Here is a 22719-nt window from a genome sequence, read left to right on the forward strand (position 1 = left end):
AGTTCATAGCAATACAGGCATACCTCAAGAAACAAGAAAAAAAAATCAAATAAATAACCTAACTCTACACCAAAAGAACCTAGAAAATACAGAAATGGAGAGCCCCAGAGTTAGTAGAAGGAAAAGAATCTTAAAAATTAGGGCAGAAATAAATGCAAAAGAAACAAAAGAGACCATAACAAAAGTCAACAAAGGCAAAAGCTGGCCCTTTGAAAGGTTAAATAAAATTGACAAACCATTAGCCAGACTCATCAAGAAACAAAGAGAGAAAAATCAAATAAATAAAATTAGAAATGAAAATGGAGAGATCACAACAGGCAACACAGAATACAAAGGATCATAAGAGATATTATCAGCAATTATATGCCAATAAAATGGACAACGTGGAAGAAATGGACAAATTCTTAGAAAAGTACAACTTTCCAAACTGAGACAGGAAGAAATAGAAAATCTTAACAGACCCATCACAAGCACGGAAATTGAAACTGTAATCAGAAATCTTCCAGCAAACAAAAGCCCAGGTCCAGATGCCTTCACAGCTGAATTCTACCAAAAATTTCAAGAAGAGCTAACACCTATCCTACTCAAACTGTCCCAGAAAATTGCAGAGGAAGGTAAACCTCCAAACTCATTCTATGTGGCCACCATAACTCTAATACCAAAACCTGACAAAGGTGTCACACAAAAAAAGAAAACTACAAGCAATATCACTGATGAGCATAGATGCAAAAATCCTCAACAAAAGTCTAGCAATCAAGATCCAAAAACACATTAAAAAGATCATACATCATGACCAAGTGGGCTTTATCCCAGGGATGCAAGGATTCTTCAATATCAGCAAATAAATCAATGTAATTCATCACAGTAACAAATTGAAAAATAAAAGACATATGGTTATCTCAATAGATACAGAGAAAGCCCTTGACAAAATTCAACATCCATTTATGATAAAAACTCTCGAGAAAGCAGGAATAGAAGGAACATACCTCCACATAATAAAAGCTATATATGACAAACCCACAGCAAACATTATCCTCAATGGTGAAAAATTGAAAGCATTTCTCCTAAAGTTAGGAACAAGACAAGGCTGCCCACTTTCACCGCTACTATTCAACATAGTTCTGGACGTTTTGGCCACAGCAATCAGAACAGAAAAAGAAATAAAAGGAATCCAAATTGGAAAAGAAGTAAAACTCTCACGTTTGCAGATGACATGATCCTCTAAATAGAAAAACCTAAAGAAAATTTTCCCCCAGGAAATTACGAGAGCTGATCAATGAATATAGTAAAGTTGCAGGATATAAAATCAACATGCAGAAATCTCTTGCATTCCTATATGCTAATAATGAGAAAGTAGAAAAAGAAATTAAGGAAACAATTCCATTCACCATTGAATAAAAAATATATAATGCTTAGGAATATATCTACCTAAAGAAACTCAAGACCTATATATGGAAAACTATAAAACACCGATGAAAGAAATCAAAAAAGACACTAATAAATGGAGACATATACCATGTTCATGGATCGGAAGAATCAGTATAGTGAAAATGAGTATATTACCCAAAGCAATCTACAGAGTCAATGCAATCTCTTTCACGCTACCAGCGGTAGCCAAAGCAATCTTGAGAAAGAAGAATGGAACTGGAGGAATCAACCTGCCTACTTTAGGCTCTACTACAAGGCCACAGTCATCAAGACAGTATGGTACTGGCACAAAGACAGAAATATACATCAAAAGGAACTAAATAGAAAGCCCAGAGATAAATCCACACACCTATGGGCACCTTATCTTTGACAAAGGAGGCAAGAATATACAATGGAGCAAAGAGGATCTCTTTAACAAGTGGTTTTGGGAAAACTGGCCAACCACTTGTAAAATAATTAAACTAGATCACTTTCTAACACCACACACAAAAATAAACTCAAAATGGATTAAAGATCTAAACATAAGACCAGAAACTATAAAACTGCTAGCGAAGAACATAGGCTAAACACTCTCCGTCATAAATCACAGCTGGATCCATCTCCCAGAATCCTGGAAATAAAAGCAAAAATAAACAAATGGGATCTAATTAAAATTAAAAGCTTCTGCACAACAAAGCAAACTATAAGCAAGGTGAAAAGACAGCCTTATGAATGGGAGAAAATAATAGCAAATGAAGCAACTGACAAACAACTAATCTCAAAAATATACAAGCAACTTATGCAGCTAAATTCCAGAAAAATAAACGACGCAATCAAAAAATGAGCCAAAGAACTAGATAGATATTTCTCCAAAGAAGACATACGGATGGCTAACAAACTCATGAAAAGAATGTCAACATCATTCATTATTAGAGAAATACAAATCAAGATCACAATGAGGTACCATTTCACACCAATCAGAATGGCTGTGATCCAAAAGTCTGCAAGCAATAAATGCTGGAGAGGGAGTGGAGAAAAGGGAACCCTCTTACATTGTTGGTGGAACTGCAAACTAGTACAGCCACTATGGAGAACACTGGAGATTCCTTTGAAAATTGCAAATAGAACTGCCTTATGACCCAGCAATCCCCCTGCTGGGCATACACACCAAGGAAAACGGAATAGAAAGAGACACATGTACCCCAATGTTCATCACAGCACTGTTTATAATAGCCAGGACATGGAAACAACCTAAATGTCCATCAGTAGATGAATGGATATGAAAGCTCTGTTACGTATACACAATGGAGTATTTCTCAGCCATTAAAAATAATGCATTTGAATCAGTTCTAATGAGATGGATGAAACTCGAGCCAATTATACAGAGCGAAGTAAGCCAGAAAGAAAAACACCAATACAGTATACTAACACATATATATGGAATTGAGAAAGATGGTAATGATGACCCTGTATGTGAGACAGCAAAAGACACACTGATGTGTAGAGCGGACTTTTGGACACTGACGGAGAGGGGGAGGGTGGGATGATTTGGGAGAATGTCATTGAAACATGTATACTATCATGTAAGAAACGAATCGCCAGTATGTTCGATGCAGCATACAGTATGCTTGGGGCTGGTGCATGGGGATGATCCGGAGAGATGATATAGGGGTGAGAGATGTGGCGGTGTTCATGTTTGGGAACTCATGTATACCCGTGGTGGATTCATTTCAATGTATGGCAGAACCAATACAGTATTGTAAGGTAGAATAAAGTAAAAATAAAAAAAAATATTTTAAAAAAGAGAGAAAAAAGTAATATTGTAACAGTCTGTACTAGTAGCGAAAATCAAAGATACTAAACTGTCCTGGATAAAGGTAAAGCTTCATGTAGAAGCAAAAGCAAAGTGTGCAATTCCCAAAGTTATTACAGCAGATGAATGGATAAGAAAGCTGTGGTACATATACACAATGGAGTATTACTCAGCCGTTAAAAAGAATTCATTTGAATCAGTTCTGATGAGATGGATGAAACTGGAGCCGATTATACAGAGTGAAGTAAGCCAGAAAGAAAAAACACCAATACAGTATACTAACACATATATATGGACTTTAGGAAGATGGCAATGACGACCCTGTATGCAAGACAGGGAAAGAGACACAGATGTGTATAACGGACTTTTGGACTCAGAGGGAGAGGGAGAGGGTGGGATGATTTGGGAGAATGACATTCTAACATGTATACTATCATGTGAATTGAATCGCCAGTCTATGTCTGACGCAGGATGCAGCATGCTTGTGGCTGGTGCATGGGGATGACCCAGAAAGATGTTATGGGGAGGGAGGTGGGAGGGGGGTTCATGTTTGGGAATGCATGTAAGAATTAAAGATTTTAAAATTTAAAAAATAAAAAACTAAAAAAAAAAATAATAATAAAAATAAAAGGCAAAGAAAATTCTCAACAGGATCATGGCCTGCATGTCCTGTCCCAGGAAGACCCCAGTAGGTACAGCTGTCAGAGTGTGAGGCTCCAATGTGGAGCAGTGTGCTCAGGCCTGAGTCCATCTTCTCCTTCCAGAACACACTTTACAGATTCTGGCTGAAATTTGCATTTCTAGCTAAAGTGCTGTCTTAGTAGGAGATTTCCGTCTAGCTAAGGTTGACTTTTTTTTTTTTTAACTTTCTCATTACATGCAACTGAATGGATCCTATGTTTGCTCAGAAAAGCAAAATATGAAAGAAGAAAACCCACCTGAAGGCACATTCCTTGACAGAGTTTGGGACAAATCAAAATCATCCAAATGTTCATGTTCGGATAGCTTTGCGCAACTGGTGGTGTCACCCCAGAAGAAAAAGAAACTGTAAGATTCCCAAGTATCACACTTTCATTTATCATTACACCAGACAGCAAAACATGTGCCTGTTCACAGGGAACAGAGGTGTAATGGAGGGATGGTGGCTCCTCCAGATTTTGACGGTCCAGGCTTCCCTGGAACTGGTCAGGTCAAAAATGACACCTAGGAACTGGCCAGGAGAACAGAGGGACCAGACATTTGCAATGAAACCAAGGAAAGTACCCAAGACAAGTCTGTTTTGTTTGGAGGAATTAAAAGACTTTTCTTAGGCTAGGCTTGAGAAATTTCCAGCAGAGGGAGTGACAAAAAGGGACAAGGTGGATCCCTTCAACACAAGGCAAACCCAACATCCATGCTTCCTCCCTCCCTGGAGACAAAGGACATTTCCTCCATGAAGCTATGAGATTAAATTTAGGAATATTGGTTTAGGAGAGGATGGAACTGCTTTGGCTGTCCAAACCTGGCACACACCTTTTTCTGCCTGAGAGCCACTGAGGGCTTAGGGTCGTAGATTTCATGAAGGGAAATAAACGTGGGCCCAGGACACAAATCTGTGTCAGCAAACGGCTGCAGCTGGAGACTCAAGTGTCCCCCTGCATATCCCAGCCTGGGCTCTGTCCAGCGAACCTCACCATGACCTTCAAAGGCTCCTTCCAAGTGTAGCTGGATAACCTGATGTTCCCTCAGTGCCAGTGAACAAGGAATGCAAAGCGCCCACGAAACCCCCCCCCCCACCCCTCTTCCTCCCCTAAGGTTCTTACTTACACAGATTCTGATAGGAGATCAACTTTAAACCCGCAAATACAATTCAGTTTTTCCTTTACTCTGCATTAAGCACAGGTAGCAACACGGACTTTCTCCCAGGGGAGGTGCAAAACTGCATCAAAGGCTTTCGGATGAAGACCCTGCCAGGCCGGCTGACAGAACAGAGACAGATGGAACCTCTCCACACCCAGTATTGTGATGTCCCAACACTTATTCCATTTGGAGGGTGAGAAGGTGGCCTTCCCTGAAGGATATTCTACAGTTTGGAAACTTCCTAGAGATTACATTTACCAAAGTCCTACCATTCCCATCAGCAGCCAAAAATGTGGCTGACCATTCAGTTCAGTTCAGTCACTCAGTCATGTCCGACGCTTTGAGACCCCATGAATCGCAGCACTCCCTGTCCATCACCATCTCGGAGATCACTCAGACTCACATCCATTGAGTCAGTGATGCCATCCAGCCATTTCATCTTCTGTCATCCCCTTCGCCTCCTGCTCCCAATCTCTCCCAGCATCAGAGTATTTTCCAATGAGTCAACTCTTCGCATTAGGTGGCCAAAGTACTGGAGTTTCACCTTTAGCATTATTTCTTCCAAAGAACCGGTTGGATCTCTTGCAGTCCAAAGGACTCTCAAGAGTCTTCTCCAACATCAGAGTTCAAAATCATCAATTCTTTGGCCCTCAGCCTTCTTCACAGTCCAACTCTCACATCCATACATGACCACAGGAAAAACCATAGCCTTGACTAGATGGACCTTAGTTGGCAAACTAATGTCTCTGCTTTTGAATATACTATCTAGATTGGTCATAACCTTTCTTCCAAGGAGTAAGCGTCTTTTAATTTCATGGCTGCAGTCACCATCTGCAGTGATTTTGGAGCCCCCAAAGATAAAGTCTGACACTGTTTCTACTGTTTCCCCATCTATTACTGATGAACTGATGGGACCAGATGCCATGATCTTCGTTTTCTGAATGTTGAGCTTTAAGCCAACTTTTTCACTCTCCTCTTTCACTTTCATCAAGAGGATTTTTAGCTCCTCTTCACTTTCTGCCATAAGGGTGGTATCATATGCATATCTGAGGTTACTGATATTTCTCCCAGCAATCTTGTTTCCAGCTTGTGTTTCTTCCAGTCCAGCATTTCTCATGATGTACTCTGCATATAAGTTAAATAAGGAGGGTGACAATATACAGCCTTGACATACTCCTTTCCCTATTGGGACCAGTCTGTTGTTCCCTGTCCAGTTCTAACTGTTGCTTCCTGAACTGGATACAGATTTGTCAAGAGGCAGGTCAGGTGGTCTGGTATTCCCATCCCTTTCAGAATTTTCCACAGTTTATTGTGATCCACACAGTCAAAGGCTTTAGCATAGTCAATAAAGCAGAAATATATGTTTGTTTGTTTGTTTGTTTGTTTGTTTTTTCTGGAACTCTCTTGCTTTATCCATGATCCAGTTGATGTTGGCAATTAGATCTCTGGTTCCTCTGCCTTTTCTAAAACCAGCTTGAAGATCAGGGAGTTCAGGGTTCACATATTGCTGAAGCCTGGCTTGGAGAATTTTGAGCATTACTAGCATGTGAGATGAGTGCAATTGTGCAGTAGTTTGAGCATTCTTTGACATTGTCTTTCTTTGAGATTGGAATGAAAACTGACCGTTACCATTCCTGTGGCCACTGCTGAGTTTTCCATATTTGCTGGCATATTGAGTGTAGCAATTTCACAGCATCATCTTTCAGGATTTGAAACAGCTTAACTGGAATTCCATCACCTCCACTAACTTTGTTTCTAGTGATGCTTTACAAGGCCCACTTGGCTTCACATTCCAAAATATCTGCCTCTAGAACAGTGATCACATCATTATGATTATCTGGGTCATGAAGATATTTTTGTACAGTTCTTCCGTGTATTCTTGCCACCTCTTCTTAATATTTTCTGCTTCTGTTAGGTCCACATCATTTCTGTCCTTCATCAAGCCCATCTTTGCGTAAGATGTTCTCTTGGTATCTCTAATTTTTTTGAAGTGATCTCTCGTCTTTCCCATTCTGTTCTTTTCCTCTATTTCTTTGCATTGATCGCTGAAGAAGGCTTTCTTATCTCTCCTTGCAATTCTTTAGAACTCTGCATTCAAATGGATATGTCTTTCCTTTTCTCCTTTGCTTTTTGCCTCTCTTCTTTTCACAGCTATTTATAAGTCCTCCCCAGACAGCCATTTTCCTTTTTTGCATTTCTTTTCCATGGGGATGGTCTTGATCCCTGTCTCCTGTACAATGTCATGAACCTCATTCCATAATTCATCAGGCACTCTATCTATCAGTTCTAGGCCCTTTAATCTATTTCTCACTTCCACTGTATAATAATAAGGGATTTGATTTAGGTCATACCTGAATGGTCTAGCGGTTTTCCCTACTTTCTTTAATTTGAGTCTGAATTTGGTAATATGGAGTTCATGATCTGAGCCATAGTCAGCTCCTGGTCTTGTTTTTGTTGACTGTATAGAGCTTCTCCATCTTTGGCTGCAAAGAAGATAATCAATCTGATTTTGGTGTTGACAATCTGGTGATGTCCATGCGTAAAGTCTTCTCTTGTGTTGTTGGAAGTGGGTGTTTTCTATGACCATTGCATTTTCTTGGCAAAACTCTATTAGTCTTTGCCCTGCTTTATTCAGCATTGCAAGGCCAAATTTTCCTGTTATTCCAGGTGTTTCTTGACTTCCTACTTTTACATTCCATTCCCCTATAATGAAAAGGACATCTTTTGGGGGGTGTTAATTCTAAAATGTCTTGTAGGTCTTCATAAAACCGTTCAACTTCAGTTCCTTCAGCGTTACTGGTTGGGGCATAGACTTGGATAACTGTGATATTGAATGGTTTGCCTTGGAGGCAAACAGAGATCATTCTGTCATTTTTGAGATTGTATCCAAGTACTGCATTTCGGACTCTTGCTGACCATGATGGCTACTCCATTTCTTCTGAAGGATTCCTTCCCACAGTAGTAGATATAATGGTCATCTGAGTTAAATTCACCCATTCCAGTCCATTTTAGTACACTGATTCCTAGAATGTCAACATTCACCCTTGCCATCTCTCGTTTGACCACTTCAAATTTGCCTTGATTCATGGACCTGACATTCCAGGTTCCTATGCAATATCTCTTGAAGCATTGGATCTTGCTTCTATCACCAGTCACATCCACAACTGGGTATTGTTTTTGCTTTGGCTCCATACTTTCATTATTTCTGGAGTTATTTCTCCACTGATCTCCAGTAGCATATTGGGCACCTAACGACCTGGGGAGTTCCTCTTTTGATATCCTATCATTTTGCCTTTTCATACCTTTCATGGTGTTCTCAAGGCCAGAATACTGAAGTGGCTTGTCATTCCCTTCTCCATCGGACAGAGTTAAAACACTAAATTTGGATTAAGCTGGAATGTGCCTTGTGAGCATTTTGACTTCTGGCGATCAACCTGACCAATCAGCTTCAGGAGCTCAAGATTCACAACAAAGATAATCATCAAGTCCCTGATTAAGTAACAGCCACGATGACACAGGCAGTTTCCACCAGTACCTCAAATAACTTTCAGAGAGAAGCCAGAGTTCACCCCTGGTTTCCCTTCCAGGCTGGTAAGCCTGAGACAGCCAAGGCAGGACATGCTTGTCATGCTCCATGAAGGAGGAATTGGAAGAACTACTTGGGCGAAGATAGATGGATGGATGGATGAATCTGCTCCACTGAATATTAGGAAGAGGTAGCTGACTTCACAGGGACTTGAGGAAACAGGAAATAGCAGAGGTCTAAGCTTGGGGTGTTCCCATGGGAAATCAGCTTCCAGGAGATCTAAGGATACAGGAGGGACTACTGTCTACAAATGATCTAAATATGGGAAGTGTCAGCCAAAAATTGTTCCCATTCGAGCCAGGGGACAGCTCTCTGTCCACCTCCAGTTCCACAGTCTGTTTGGGCATGGGACTCACTGGACGCAGAAGTCTAGGGTCTCATCAGCATGAAGATATGTTCTTCCTGCCCAGTGTCAGGTCGGCCCAGGACGACTCTCAGGACCAAAGTTTGAGTTAACCTAGGGCACATTTTTGTGTTTCACAGACACCACCTTTATGGCAGAAAGTGAAGAGGAACTAAAAAGCTTCTTGAGGAATGTAAGAGGAGAGTGAAAAAGTTTTAAAGCTCCACATTCAGAAAACAAAGTTCATGGCACCTGGTCCCTTCACTCCATGGGGAATAGATGGAGAAACTTGCAAACAGTGTCAGACTTTGTTTTTTTGGGCTCAAACATCACTGCAGATGGTGACTGCAGCCATGGAATTAAAAGACACTTACTACTTGGAATAAAAGTTATGACCAACCAACCTAGATAGCATATTGAAAAGCAGAGATATTACATTGCCGACTAAGGTCTGTCTAGTCAATGCTATGGTTTTTCCAGTAGTCATGTATGGATGTGAGTTGGACTGTGAAGAAAGCTGAGCGCCGAAGAACTGATGCTTTTGAACTGTGGTGTTGGAGAAGACTCTTGAGAGTCCTGTGGACTGCAAGAAGACCCAACCAGTCCATTATGAAGGGGATCAGCCCTGGGATTTCTTTGGAAGGAATAATGCTTAAAGCTGAAACTCCAGTACTTTGGCCACCTCATGCCAAGAGTTGATTCATTGGAAAATACTTTGATGCTGGGAGGCACTGGGGGAAGGAAAAGAAGGGGACAACCAAGGATGAGATGGCTGGATGGCATCACTGACTCAATGGACGTGAGTCTGAGTGAACTCTGGGAGTTGGTGATGGACAGGGAGCCCTGGTGTGCTGTGATTCCTGGGGTCGCAAAGGGTCGGACATGACTGAGCGACGAACTGAACTGGCTGGTGCAGCCTCTGAGCTCTTTTCATGGTGGGAAGAGCTCATTCCCTCTCTAGTTGCAGAATTGGTTCTGAGACTGTAAAGCCTCTGCTCCCCAAGGCCTTTCTGGGGGTCGTTTAAATGCATATGTGCCCAAAGAGGCACTAGATATCCTCGATGATGACCCTCCCTGACTTCTAGAGAAAGACCCCAGCCTGGCTGGTCCTCCGGGGCCCCAGACTGACAAAAAGCCTGGTGGATCCAGCCTCCAGCAGACAAGATCCCACCTGGAGTTCCAGTATGTCTGTCCTCCCTGCAATCTGGAGTCAGATCTCTTCTTATTCTGGAAGAGTCTACCCTCACTATGAGCCTGCTCTGTTTCTTCATTTGCTTGGCAAGACAGATTCAGTGACATCTAGACATAAGCAAAAGAGGCTTCCTCCTTCTTCCTCCCCAGTGAAGACTTACCAGATGTCCAAGTTACCCTGACTCTAGCCAGTTACTCCTGCGGGTGGTGCTTCTAGAGGCAAAGCAGTAGTAGGTGGAGTGGGCGGGGAGTGGGAGGTTGAAGGTCCAATCCAGGCAGGTAGGGATGAAGGACTTGCCAGGTGGTAGCCCATAACAAGGGGGAGGAAGGAGATGACAGCAGAACAAGGGGCCTGGTCTCCTGGCTCTCAAACCACCATCTCACTTGCTGGAGCAGTGTCAAGAACACTATCACTAAGGGCACTGCAGCCTGCACTTGGGGGCTGGGAGTGTCCCCAGGTGGTAGGGAAAGAATAATAGAATAGAATGATGTAACAGTTAGCTTGATACTCCATTAGGGAACTGTAGGTAGAGGAGAAAATTTATGGGATTTTGGGAGAACACAATAGGACTAATGACACTCAAGGAAGCAATGGGAAAATTCTGAAACATGTAGGCTTGCTCGATTCATAGAGCAAAACAAGTCGCTCAGTACCAAAGACAGCTTGGCTTGCTTAAATAAAGCTAACTTGCTTAGCAACAAAATCATGCAACAGACGCATGAGACATGGCCCAAAACAATGAAACAGTGGTGGCATGAGAGTTACATCCTGCCTAGTGAACTCCATGCGTTAATAACCCCCAAAACATGCTCTTTGGACTCTAAGAAGTGTTCTTTCCAGAATGTGCCCCCAAACAATAAAACAATAGCAGAAAACAAGACCTACAACCTGCCCAGTGGTCATCAAGTTAATGACTCCCTAAAACAGGTTCTGGGCATACAAAACACATTCACTTATGGAAAGGTGACTTTTCAAAATGAAATATCTGCATTGTACTGAGGCCTGAAAATATTTTTTTCCAAGTAATACGGCAGGGAAGTCTAGTGTGCTGCAGTCCATGGGGTTGCAAAGAGTCAGATACGACTGAGCAACTAAACTGAACTGAACTAATATAGTCCTAGCATGACCGCAGAGAGCTGTGCAAGTAAACTTCCCTGCCCTACCTGGGGGAGGTACTGATGATGGAAACATGCTGTTTACTCAAGAAAATGAAGATTTTTCCCCTCCTCCCCTCTTCCACTGATTGTGAAAGTCTAACTGAGTACTTAGGGCTACACAATGCTTGTGAACCTTCCAAGTATCCTACTCTAGTTAATAACGTTTTTCCTAGCACTTCGCTTCTCGCCTAATTTCTTTCTAGTATTAAGCAGTAGTCACTCAGTTGTGTCTGACTTTTTGGGATTCCATTGACTGTAGCCCACTAGGCTCCTCTGTCCATGGGATTCTCTAGGCAAAAATACTGGAGTGGGTTGCCATTTCCGACTCCAGGGGACCTTCCCAGCTGTACATAAAGGAAACTTCCTTAATGTGGAGTAGAGTATACCGCTTGTTAACCTGTTACAGAAAACTGTCTCTTGAGTCTTTAAAGTCTATACCAATTCTATACCTCTGCTTGGCCGATTGTTTTTTTTTTAAATTCAGGTTTTAAGGTGAATGACCTGGAGCAATTTGTTTCATTATGAGACATAGAGCACTGTGGTGCCAGAACTCTTTGGAGCCCTGGAAACAACATCTAATGGTTTCACAGTGTTCCACTCTGTTTTGCTTTGCCTAGGGGAGATGCCAGTGGCTGTCCCCCCTTCCTACTTCCAAGGGCACACGGAGGGAGCACTGAAACTGGACACGCTGATGAGAGAGGCTCAGAGAGAAGTGGATGTGGGCAGCCTGGGAGAGGATGTTTCTAATATTTACAAAGTGGATGGGGCGAGTGGGCATCATTCACGGTGACCGGGTGGGACACCTCGTGAAACTATCATGTTCATCTTCTAATTATGAATATGTATGAGGGAGGGGACATACAACACAAGTATAACTAACACTCTTTTGTTAGGTGACATGCCACACAATATAACTAATGCTGTTTTATGTTAGGTATAAAATTAATAGAGCAAACCCTTAAAGTTCTCATCAAAACAAAAATCTTTTTTTTTTCTTTCTATTGAATTTTGTATCCATATGAAATGATGAGTGTTCACTAGACTTACTGCATTCATCACTTCAGGGTGAATGTAAGTGGACTCATGATGTTGGACCCCTTAAACTTACACAGGGTTATATGTCAGTTCTATTAATATCTCCACAAAACTGAAAAGATTAAAAAAAAATCATGATCTTCTACACAGGGTGTCTGAACAAATGAAAAGCAAGCAAACCTAAAAAATAATGACAAGCAAACGTTGTACGGTGGAGCAGGGCCACCAGGGTGACCGCTTATGCTGAAACTGCAAAGCAAATCTTCATAATCTAAGCACAATTATGATATTTTCCCATGGCCATTCCATATATTTTTTTTAAGTCAACAACCCTGTTACACTAACTATTGTAAATGTTTGTTGTTGTTGAGTCACTCAGCAATGTCTGACTCTTTAAGACCCCATGAACCTTAGCACATCAGGATTCCCTGTCCTTCACTTTCTCCCAGAGGTTGCTCAAACTCATGACTATTGAGTCAGTGATGCCATCCATCCATTTCATGCTCAGTCATTCCCTTCTCCTCGTGTCTTCTATATTTTCCAGTATCAGAGTCCTTTCCAAAGAGTCAGCTCTTCGCATCAGGTGGCCAAAATTTTGGGGCTTCAGCTTCAACATCAACCCTTCCAAGGAATACTCAGTGTTGACTTCTTTAGGATTGACTGGTTGTAAATGTTTAGAGAAATAAAAATTGTAAAGCTTTTTTTTTTTTTTAGTAGTTTGTGATCTTAGGGATTGAGAATTAAAGTGTTTCATTTCTTTCTGAAAATGTCAGCAAAGAGTCCTCTCAAATCTGTTTCCTTTCTTCTCAGCATATAACTTTCAACTGGGGGTGAGGATTTTTCCTATGCACGACCTGGACAGTTGTCACCCTACTTCCTAAGCCTTGATCTGCTTCCAAGGTCTCATTGTTTGTGCTTTCAGGCCTGATAGTATCTCCAAGTTTCTGTATAACTACCAAGTGAACAAACATTGGCTTGCATCATTGCTTCTAAGACATCTTCATTTCTTTTTTCACAAACAGGTTCTTTATTCAAGTTTTTCCAGGGGAAAGAGAGCCTGAAACTGGATTCTAAATAAAAATGACAATACCTTGTATTTGGCAGGACTAAACTACACAGTGTTTCACTTTCCTTACCTCAGGTTCTTCCTCAAAAATGGAAAAATCATCAGCAGGGGCTGTACTGTGCTTTTTCCTTTTCACAGGCAAGGTCTGGGGTTCAAGAGAGTGTCACAGAGAGGGCCATGGAGAGTGGCATGGAATGATGCCTGTGGCCAGGTCCAGGTCTCCCTAAGCCATCCCTGGGCCAGTCTGGCAGGGCAGTGTGCCCAGAAAATTCGCTGAGGACTGGAATATCCTACTCTGTTTGTGGGTAGTGAAAAGCTTAGGGACTACTAGAGCACAGAACAGAAGTCTCCTTTCATGGGACACCACCCACTACAATCTAGCGACTCAGCGCTTCTGTGGGTACTGCCAGGTCATCCAGGAGGATGGGACAACAGTGCAAGATTTGGGGAGAAATCCAGAAAGGCCTAGATTTACACCTTTCCTCACCTCAACAGCTGTCCTCCAAGGGCTCAGCCTCAGTCCCTCTCCCAGCAGCAAACATCTCAGCACTGCCTGCCCTCCACATGGTGAAGAATGCAGATTCACTGATATGGTGTCACCAGCAGAATCTGGGGAGCAGCTGTGCACAGAGGCCCCTCTCACAGGTGAGGCAGGAGATATGAAGGGTGTGGGGACCGTGGCATAGTGCTGTAATTGCAGAAACAGAGCTCTGGGACTCTCTGCCATAGCCTGGGCTCTAATCACACTCTGTCTGCACAGGAAGGCAACTGGCTTGCATCCCCAGGCTGATCCTTTTCTCCTTTTGCCCTCAGCTCCCCTGGATTCATGACCTTGACCTCTCCTCTTTGCACACCTTCCTCCTCTCAGGGTCCTGGCCCCAGTCGGTCCTGATACAGACACTCAAGAGTCTGCAGCACTGGGACAGAGGTTCTATATATTCCGCTCTGGAGATAGCAGTGATACTGGGAGTTACAGCCAGGTGTGCAGGGATCAGCAGCTCCCACTGACTAGTCAGCATCCCTAGTGCATAACATCCTCTTCACTCTTGGGGTCCCTCTCCATTCTCCATTACACATCGCAGCCTCCCTGGCCTCCTCCAGTTGCAGCTAGAGGAGTCAATCTGTTGTCTTAGTGCTTTCTTTCCAGGGGAACCTAACTCCCAGGGGTCCCACAAGTAGGGAGATCAAAACTTCCCTGGGCTCACCACAAGGCCTTACCCAATTCCACACAAGGGTCGAGTATCTGGTCTGAAACTAGCCTCCCAAGCACAGGTTCTGAACTTGACCATGGCTTCAGGAATGGGTCCCCATCACGCTGCAGCTGCCTCTTTTAAGACAGCAGCAGGACCAAAGCTCTCTTAGGAAGATGACTTGGGAAACTACAGGGTGCTCATCCTCCTCCTGCCCTGAGGGCCTCAGGAGGCAGACTCAACCCAGCTCCATGATGACCAGCATGGAGGGGGCCCCAAAGGTGTGGTGAAGGGAACCAGCTTACCTGAAGATGACTTCCACCCACACCGGTTCAGCTCACAATGGCCTCATGTCTTCAAACACCTGATTTCTCTGGTCCTATTCTCTCAGTCACCTGTGCCCATCCAAGCCTGAGAGCAAGAACCAACATGCTCCAAAAACAAAAAGACAGTAAGTTTACGGGTATTTAGGAAGCTGGAGGATAAACTGAAAACTGGAGAGCCAATCCCACCATGTGACTGCTGTCTCCTCTTATCTCAAAATCAGAGCAATTTCTCAATGGCTGGGCCAGAGGAAAACTGAAGTGCCTAGCTGCTGCTTGGGTCAAAGAGCCCTTCCTCTGTGGGCACTGGCCACCATTCTGCAGGCCCATTTCTGTCCCTTTCTTGGCCCACCATGCTGTGGCACCTCCAGAGGGAACCCCACATCCAGTGCCAAGTGGCGGCAGAACCTGGTTCACTGTATTATGGCGTTCACAGTGTGGCTCTGCAGCCACTTTCAAGAGCATGTGGCCCCCTCACCTCCTTCTAGAGCACTTGGCCACAGCGGATTCCTCACCTGCTTTGACCTTCACTCCAGCCCCTGGTCCAAATAACCCGTTTTGGGGTGGCAAATATAACTGGGGGTCTGTTGGGGCTAACCAGGGACTAGCTGAAGGTCACCTTGTGGGAAATTGGGGGACCCAAGGCGGAAACCAAGGGTGTGTGCAGCCACGCCACACCATGTGGTCCCTGATGAAGGCTGAAGGGAGAAAAGCAGTGACTCAGCAGTTTCTGTAAACCACACTGCCCAACCAATCACAGCTCCTGTTTCCTCCCAGAGCAAATCTCACCAGATCTTGGGGTCTCAAGTGGGGTCTGCCAAGGAGTCAAGAAGGCATGGGAGGGGCATGGAGATAGAGGAGGGGTGGTGCCTGGGGCCACGCCCAACGGACTGGAAGGGGCAGAACATTAGGGTGGGTCTAGGGTAGGTGTAGGGCTGGGTGAGGTTGGGGTGGGGGCGGGGTAGTTGGGTTTGAGTTGGGTAGGGAAGTGGGAAGAGGCCCTTGTGTCCCAGGGGTGTTTGGGGACACAGGTAGACAGGTGCACACAGAAAGCTGCACAGATGGGAAGAACAGGGGCCTCACTCAGAATGTTGTGGGCCCTTAGGGGTGGTAGGCTACCAACAGGGGCACAGCTTTGACCAGGAATGAGAGAAAGTGGTTCTCCAAGTCAGCTGAGCCCAGACATTCTTGTTTTCTGGTAACCTGAAGGATTGCAGAGGCAATGCATCAGGCCAACGTGACTGGCACTGTGAAGCTGTCCAAGGTGATGGGAGATTGTATAACAGAGGCATATGTCACTCAGCTGTCCAGGGTGAGTGCTTCCAACCCTGCCCAGTGCTCTGCAGATAGGTCCCTGTCACGAACAAACACCAAGATTTTGTAACCTTTGAATAAGTCACAGACTTAGAAGATCATGATCGGTGAGTAAGTGAAGGAAAATAACCAGGACAAAGAAAGTTGGGTATTTACAAAAACTGAAGTTCCTGAGGAAGAAAGTTAATACTTCTGCATATGTGCAAGTTACCTCTCAGGGATGTTAGTATGTACACATGGATGCATGTGCACATGTGCACACAGAAGCACCTGCCAGCATGCTTGTGATTATGAGTTATCGTAACAGACCTAGCCAGATGATGGAAGTTGGATAGCAAAAACATGAAGGTCATAGGGAAAGTTACATAGACTCTAGCCAGCAGAGGCACCCATTATCTCACTGAATGAATAAGTTCTAACTGGAATCACAGTTCACCCAGGATGCCTGGCTGAAAGGAGAGGCAGGGAGAAAGTGCTTGGGGGTGACCAGTGAGAGTGCACAGGAACATAGATACAGAACAGGCTGCAGTCTCAACAGAGCCATGGCGGGTGACACACAAACCCTTGGACACCCAGCTACAAGGGCCTTTCTATCCTTCTCGAGTGTCGGGCATTCTTTCCCTGACCTTGCCATGAGCAGAAGCAACTCTTGCCTTTTTTGTGAGGTTCCAGAGATGGAAGAGTACTTTAGCATAAGCACCTGTTACCTGCATAGTCTTTCAGTTTGAAGTATTACTCTTTGTACTCTTTGCAAAATGCATATATTGGGTATCAGGTCTAGAGGATGAATGGCTTAACTTGATCCTCTTGCTGCTCTCGAACACACAGGCTTGGGGGACTGGGCAGGCTGGGATGTAGTCTCACATGGAAAACAGAATCACGGCCTCAATAGGGTAAATGGGCAGATGTGCATGTCTCCATTACCAGTGAGTCATGGAACTTAATGAGTTCTTAGTGTTTCACTGGCATGCATTCAAACAAGTTTCAGGGACTTCATACCAGCTGATCATTCTGTGTTTTCCATCTGTGCAAAGTGTGGCCAAGCCACCGCATGAGTAATGGGCCTTGTATCTGGGTGTCCAATGTGCTGTGGGTCACCCACTGTGGCTCTGTGTCTGGAATTGCAGCCTGTGCAGCATTCACGTTTGTTCAGAGAGGGAGGGAGGGTAACCCGTCCCCTTCTGTGGTTCAGCAGTGGCCACCCGCTGTTGGCTTTCAAGTGTGAGAAAGCACTCTCCAAACGTGTGGACCAAAAAAGTCTGAACTACCATTGGTGCAACTCACTCAGGAGGAGAACAGCTTGCCTCCTCTCCAAGGATAAGGGTCTCATATGATCTCTCATGTCCAGACAGTAGTTAACAGTGGAACAGCACCACTTCGGGAGAGATGGAGACACACAGACACAAGCCTCTAGTACACACACAGAAGTGTTGCCCAAACAGTGCTATGGCAGAAGCAAATAGACATAGAGCGAGCTCTGTACCCTAAGGCTCTGGTTTCCCTAAACAGTGGAGATCAACTGTAGCAAACGTTTGTTTTTTTCCTACTTTTCTAGTATCCAGACAGTAACAGGCTGTCATACCACGGAGAAAATTATCCAGCCACTTGGCGCCCCTGCATATCCTTTCGATACTCAGGAAGAGCTCCGAGTTATTGGCGGTTACATGTGACACAGGTGTGCTGTTCGAATTGTGGAGCTGGAAACCATGGATATAATTTTCAGAGCCAGGTCAATGACTGCACCTGAGGAGGTGGCAGATGTGAAACCCACTACCTCCCTGGAGCAGAATCTGGCCACATGGGGCGCTGGAGTGCAGGAACCCTGGGAGATGCCCTCTGGTCTAGGGGTGTGTCCATAAGAGTGCCATCCACTACCCTCTTGGCCATTGGTCTAGATTTGGGCTATCAGCCTGTGAGTGGCTCACTTTCTAGGGCCCGGCCTGTTGGGCTGATCTCGCAGGGTCCATTCACCCTGCCCTGCACTGTTTGCCACCCCTTTTTAAGCCTCAGGCCACCCTCACACAGAGCAGCCCTGCCTCCTGACCATCCTCCTCACTTCCCGCCCCCATAGAGCACGTGGCCCTGGCTCGCTCCTCACCCACTTCTGTCTTCACTCCAGCCCCCCATCCTGATAACTTGTTTTAGGGCAGCAAATAGAATTGTGGGTGCATGGGGGCAAAACAGGGAATAGTTCAATGCCACCTTGTTGGAATGCGGGGTACCCAAGGTGGAACTTACCGTTTGTGCCATTGCACTTAGACACATGGTCCCTGCTGAATGCTGAGATGAGGTAAGTGGTGACTCAGGGGCCCAACCAATTCCAGTTCCTGTTTCCTAACAGAGCAAATGTCACCAGATTGGGAATCTGGAGTTGGATTCCCCCCTGGAGTCCAAAAGTGGCTCATTTTAAGAGGCGGTGGAGGAACATTAGGGTGGAGTTTGGTGGGTGGGGGGATGGGTGGATAGGGTAGTGGGATGGGGGTGGGGTGGGGGAAGTGGGAAGAGTCCCTTGTAGCTGTGTGTCCAAGTGGGTGCTCGGGGAATAGGTAGACAGGTGCACACAGGAAGCCACAAAGAGGGAACACAGGGGTCCTCACTCAGAATGTTGTGGGCCATAAGGGGTGGAAGGCTATCAACAGGGGCACAACACTGACCAGAAATGACCTAGATAGGTGCACACCGAGAAAGCAGTTCCCAAAGACAGCTGAGCTCAGAGGTCCTTGTTTTCTGGACACATGAAGGAATGCACAGGCCCTGGATCAGGCCAATGTGACTGGAACTGTGAAACTGTCCAAGGTGATGGGATAATGTGGCACACAGGCACATGTCACTCCACTGTCCAGGGCAAGCGCTCCAAACACTGACCACTGATCTGGAGGTCAGTCTCTGTCATGACTAAATGCCAAGATTTTGTAACCTTTGTGGCTAAGTCACAGAGTTAGAAGCAAAACCTGACATGATTGATGACCAATTGAAAGAAAGTAACCAGGATAAAGAAAATAGGGTGCTTACCAAAATTGAAGTTCCTGGAGAAGAAAGCTTGTACAGATGTGATATTTGGACTGTAGACAGCTGAGTATGGAAGAATTGATGCTTTTATTTTATTTTATTTTATTAATTTTTTTATTTTTAGTTTTTTATTTTTTAAATTTTAAAATCTTTAATTCTTACATGCATTCCCAAACATGAACCCCCCTCCCACCTCCCTCCCCATAACATCTTTCTGGGTCATCCCCATGCACCAGCCCCAAGCATGCTGCATTCTGCGTCAGACATAGACTGGCGATTCAATTCACATGATAGTATACATGTTAGAATGTCATTCTCCCAAATCATCCCACCCTCTCCCTCTCCCTCTGAGTCCAAAAGTCCGTTATACACATCTGTGTCTCTTTCCCTGTCTTGCATACAGGGTCGTCATTGCCATCTTCCTAAAGTCCATATATATGTGTTAGTATACCTTATTGGTGTTTTTCTTTCTGGCTTACTTCACTCTGTATAATCGGCTCCAGTTTCATCCATCTCATCAGAACTGATTCAAATGAATTCTTTTTAACGGCTGAGTAATACTCCATTGTGTATATGTACCACAGCTTTCTTATCCATTCATCTGCTGATGGACATCTAGGTTGTTTCCATGTCCTGGCTATTATAAACAGTGCTGCGATGAACATTGGGGTACATGTGTCTCTTTCAATTCTGGTTTCCTCGGTGTGTATGCCCAGAAGTGGGATTGCTGGGTCATAAGGGAGTTCTATTTGCAATTTTTTAAGGAATCTCCACACTGTTCTCCATAGTGGCTGTACTAGTTTGCATTCCCACCAACAGTGTAGGAGGGTTCCCTTTTCTCCACACCCTCTCCAGCATTTATTGCTTGCAGATTTTTGGATCACAGCCATTCTGACTGGTGTGAAGTGGTACCTCATTGTGGTTTTGATTTGCATTTCTCTAATAATGAGTGATGTTGAGCATCTTTTCATGTGTTTGTTAGCCATCCGTATGTCTTCTTTGGAGAAATGTCTATTTAGTTCTTTGGCCCATTTTTTGATTGGGTCGTTTATTTTTCTGGAGTTGAGCTGCAGAAGTTGCTTGTATATTTTTGAGATTAGTTGTTTGTCAGTTGCTTCATTTGCTATTATTTTCTCCCATTCAGATGGCTGTCTTTTCACCTTGCTTATATTTTCCTTTGTTGTGCAGAAGCTTTTAATTTTAATTAGATCCCATTTGTTTATCTTTGCTTTTATTTCCAGCATTCTGGGAGGTGGATCATAGAGGATCCTGCTGTGATTTATGTCTGAGAGTGTTTTGCCTATATTCTCCTCTAGGAGTTTTATAGTTTCTGATCTTACATTTAGATCTTTAATCCATTTTGAGTTTATTTTTGTGTGCGGTATTAGAAAGTGATCTAGTTTCATTCTTTTACAAGTGGTTGGCCAGTTTTCCCAGCACCACTTGTTAAAGAGATTGTCTTTACTCCATTGTATATTCTTGCCTCCTTTGTCAAAGATAAGGTGTCCATATGTGTGTGGATTTATCTCTGGGCTTTCTATTTTGTTCCATTGATCTATATGTCTGTCTTTGTGCCAGTACCATACTGTCTTGATGACTGTGGCTTTGTAGTAGAGCCTGAAGTCAGGCAAGTTGATTCCTCCAGTTCCATTCTTCTTTCTCAAGATTGCTTTGGCTATTCGAGGTTTTTTGTATTTCCATACAAAGCTTGAAATTATTTGTTCTAGTTCTGTGAAAAATGTGGCTGGTAGCTTGATAGGGATTGCATTGAATTTGTAAATTGCTTTGGGTAGTATACTCATTTTCACTATATTGATTCTTCCAAACCATGAACATGGTATATTTCTCCATCTATTAGTGTCCTCTTTGATTTCTTTCATCAGTGTTTTATAGTTTTCTATATATAAGTCTTTAGTTTCTTTAGGTAGATATATTCCTAAGTATTTTATTCTTTTCGTTGCAATGGTGAATGGAATTGTTTCCTTAATTTCTTTTTCTACTTTCTCATTATTCGTGTATAGGAATGCAAGGGATTTCTTTGTGTTGATTTTATATCCTGCAACTTTACTATATTCATTGATGAGCTCTAGTAATTTTCTGGTGGAGTCTTTAGGGTTTTCCATGTAGAGGATCATGTCATCTGCAAACAGTGAGAGTTTTACTTCTTCTTTTCCAATTTGGATTCCTTTTATTTCGTTTTCTGCTCTGATTGCTGTGGCCAAAACTCCCAGAACTATGTTGAATAGTAGCGGTGAAAGTGGACACCCTTGTATTGTTCCTGACTTTAGGGGAAATGCTTTCAATTTTTCACCATTAAGGATAATGTTTGCTGTGGGTTTGTCATAGATAGCTTTTATTATGTTGAGATATGTTCCTTCTATTCCTGCTTACTGGAGAGTTTTTATCATAAATGGATGTTGAATTTTGTCAAAGGCCTTCTCTGCATCTATTGAGATAATCATATGGTTTTTATTTTTCAATTTGTTAATGTGGTGAATTACATTGATTGATTTGCGGATATTGAAGAATCCTTGCATCCCTGGGATAAAGCCCACTTGGTCATGGTGTATGATCTTTTTAATGTGTTGTTGGATTCTGATTGCTAGACTTTTGTTGAGGATTTTTGCATCTATGTTCATCAGAGATATTGGCCTGTAGTTTTCTTTTTTTGTGACATCTTTGTCAGTTTTTGGTATTAGGGTGATGGTGGCCTCATAGAATGAGTTTGGAAGTTTACCTTCCTCTGCAATTTTCTGGAAGAGTTTGAGGAGGATAGGTGTTAGCTCTTCTCAAAATTTTTGGTAGAATTCAGCTGTGAAGCCATCTGGAGGGCTTTTGTTTGCTGGAAGATTTCTGATTACAGTATCAATTTCCGTGCTTGTGATGGGTCTGTTAAGATTTTCTATTTCTTCCTGGTTCAGTTTTGGAAAATTGTACTTTTCTAAGAATTTGTCCATTTCTTCCACATTGTCCATTTTATTGGCATACTACTGCTGATAGTAGTCTCTTATGATCCTTTGTATTTCTGTGTTGTCTGTTGTGATCTCTCCATTTTCATTTCTAATTTTATTGATTTGATTTTTCTCTCTTTGCTTCTTGATGAGTCTGGCTAATGGTTTGTCAATTTTATTTATCCTTTCAAAGAACCAGCTTTTGGCTTTGTTGATTTTTGCTATGGTCTCTTTTGTTTCTTTTGCATTGATTTCTGCCCTAATTTTTAAGATTTCTTTCCTTCTACTCACTCTGGGGTTCTCCAACTCTTCCTTTTCTAGTTGCTTTAGTTGTAGAGTTAGGTTATTTATTTGACTTTTTTCTTGTTTCTTGAGGTATGCCTGTATTGCTATGAACTTTCCTCTTAGCACTGCTTTTATAGTGTCCCACAGGTTTTGGGTTGTTGTGTTTTCATTTTCATTAGTTTCTATGCATATTTTGATTTCTTTTTTGA

The 22719-nt window shown here is 43.3% G+C and overlaps 2 pseudogenes; one reads left to right on the forward strand and one right to left on the reverse strand.

Annotated features, from left to right (window-relative positions):
* The window catches only part of LOC132659073 (testis-specific Y-encoded protein 1-like), a 598357-nt pseudogene that overhangs the window by 46951 nt on the left and 528687 nt on the right, over positions 1-22719 (forward strand).
* Positions 1974-22719, reverse strand: part of LOC132658873 (heat shock transcription factor, Y-linked-like) — a 47287-nt pseudogene continuing 26541 nt past the window's right edge.

The sequence above is a fragment of the Ovis aries genome, chromosome Y (genome assembly GCF_016772045.2).
Source record: "Ovis aries strain OAR_USU_Benz2616 breed Rambouillet chromosome Y, ARS-UI_Ramb_v3.0, whole genome shotgun sequence".
NCBI classification, from domain to species: Eukaryota; Metazoa; Chordata; class Mammalia; order Artiodactyla; family Bovidae; genus Ovis; species Ovis aries.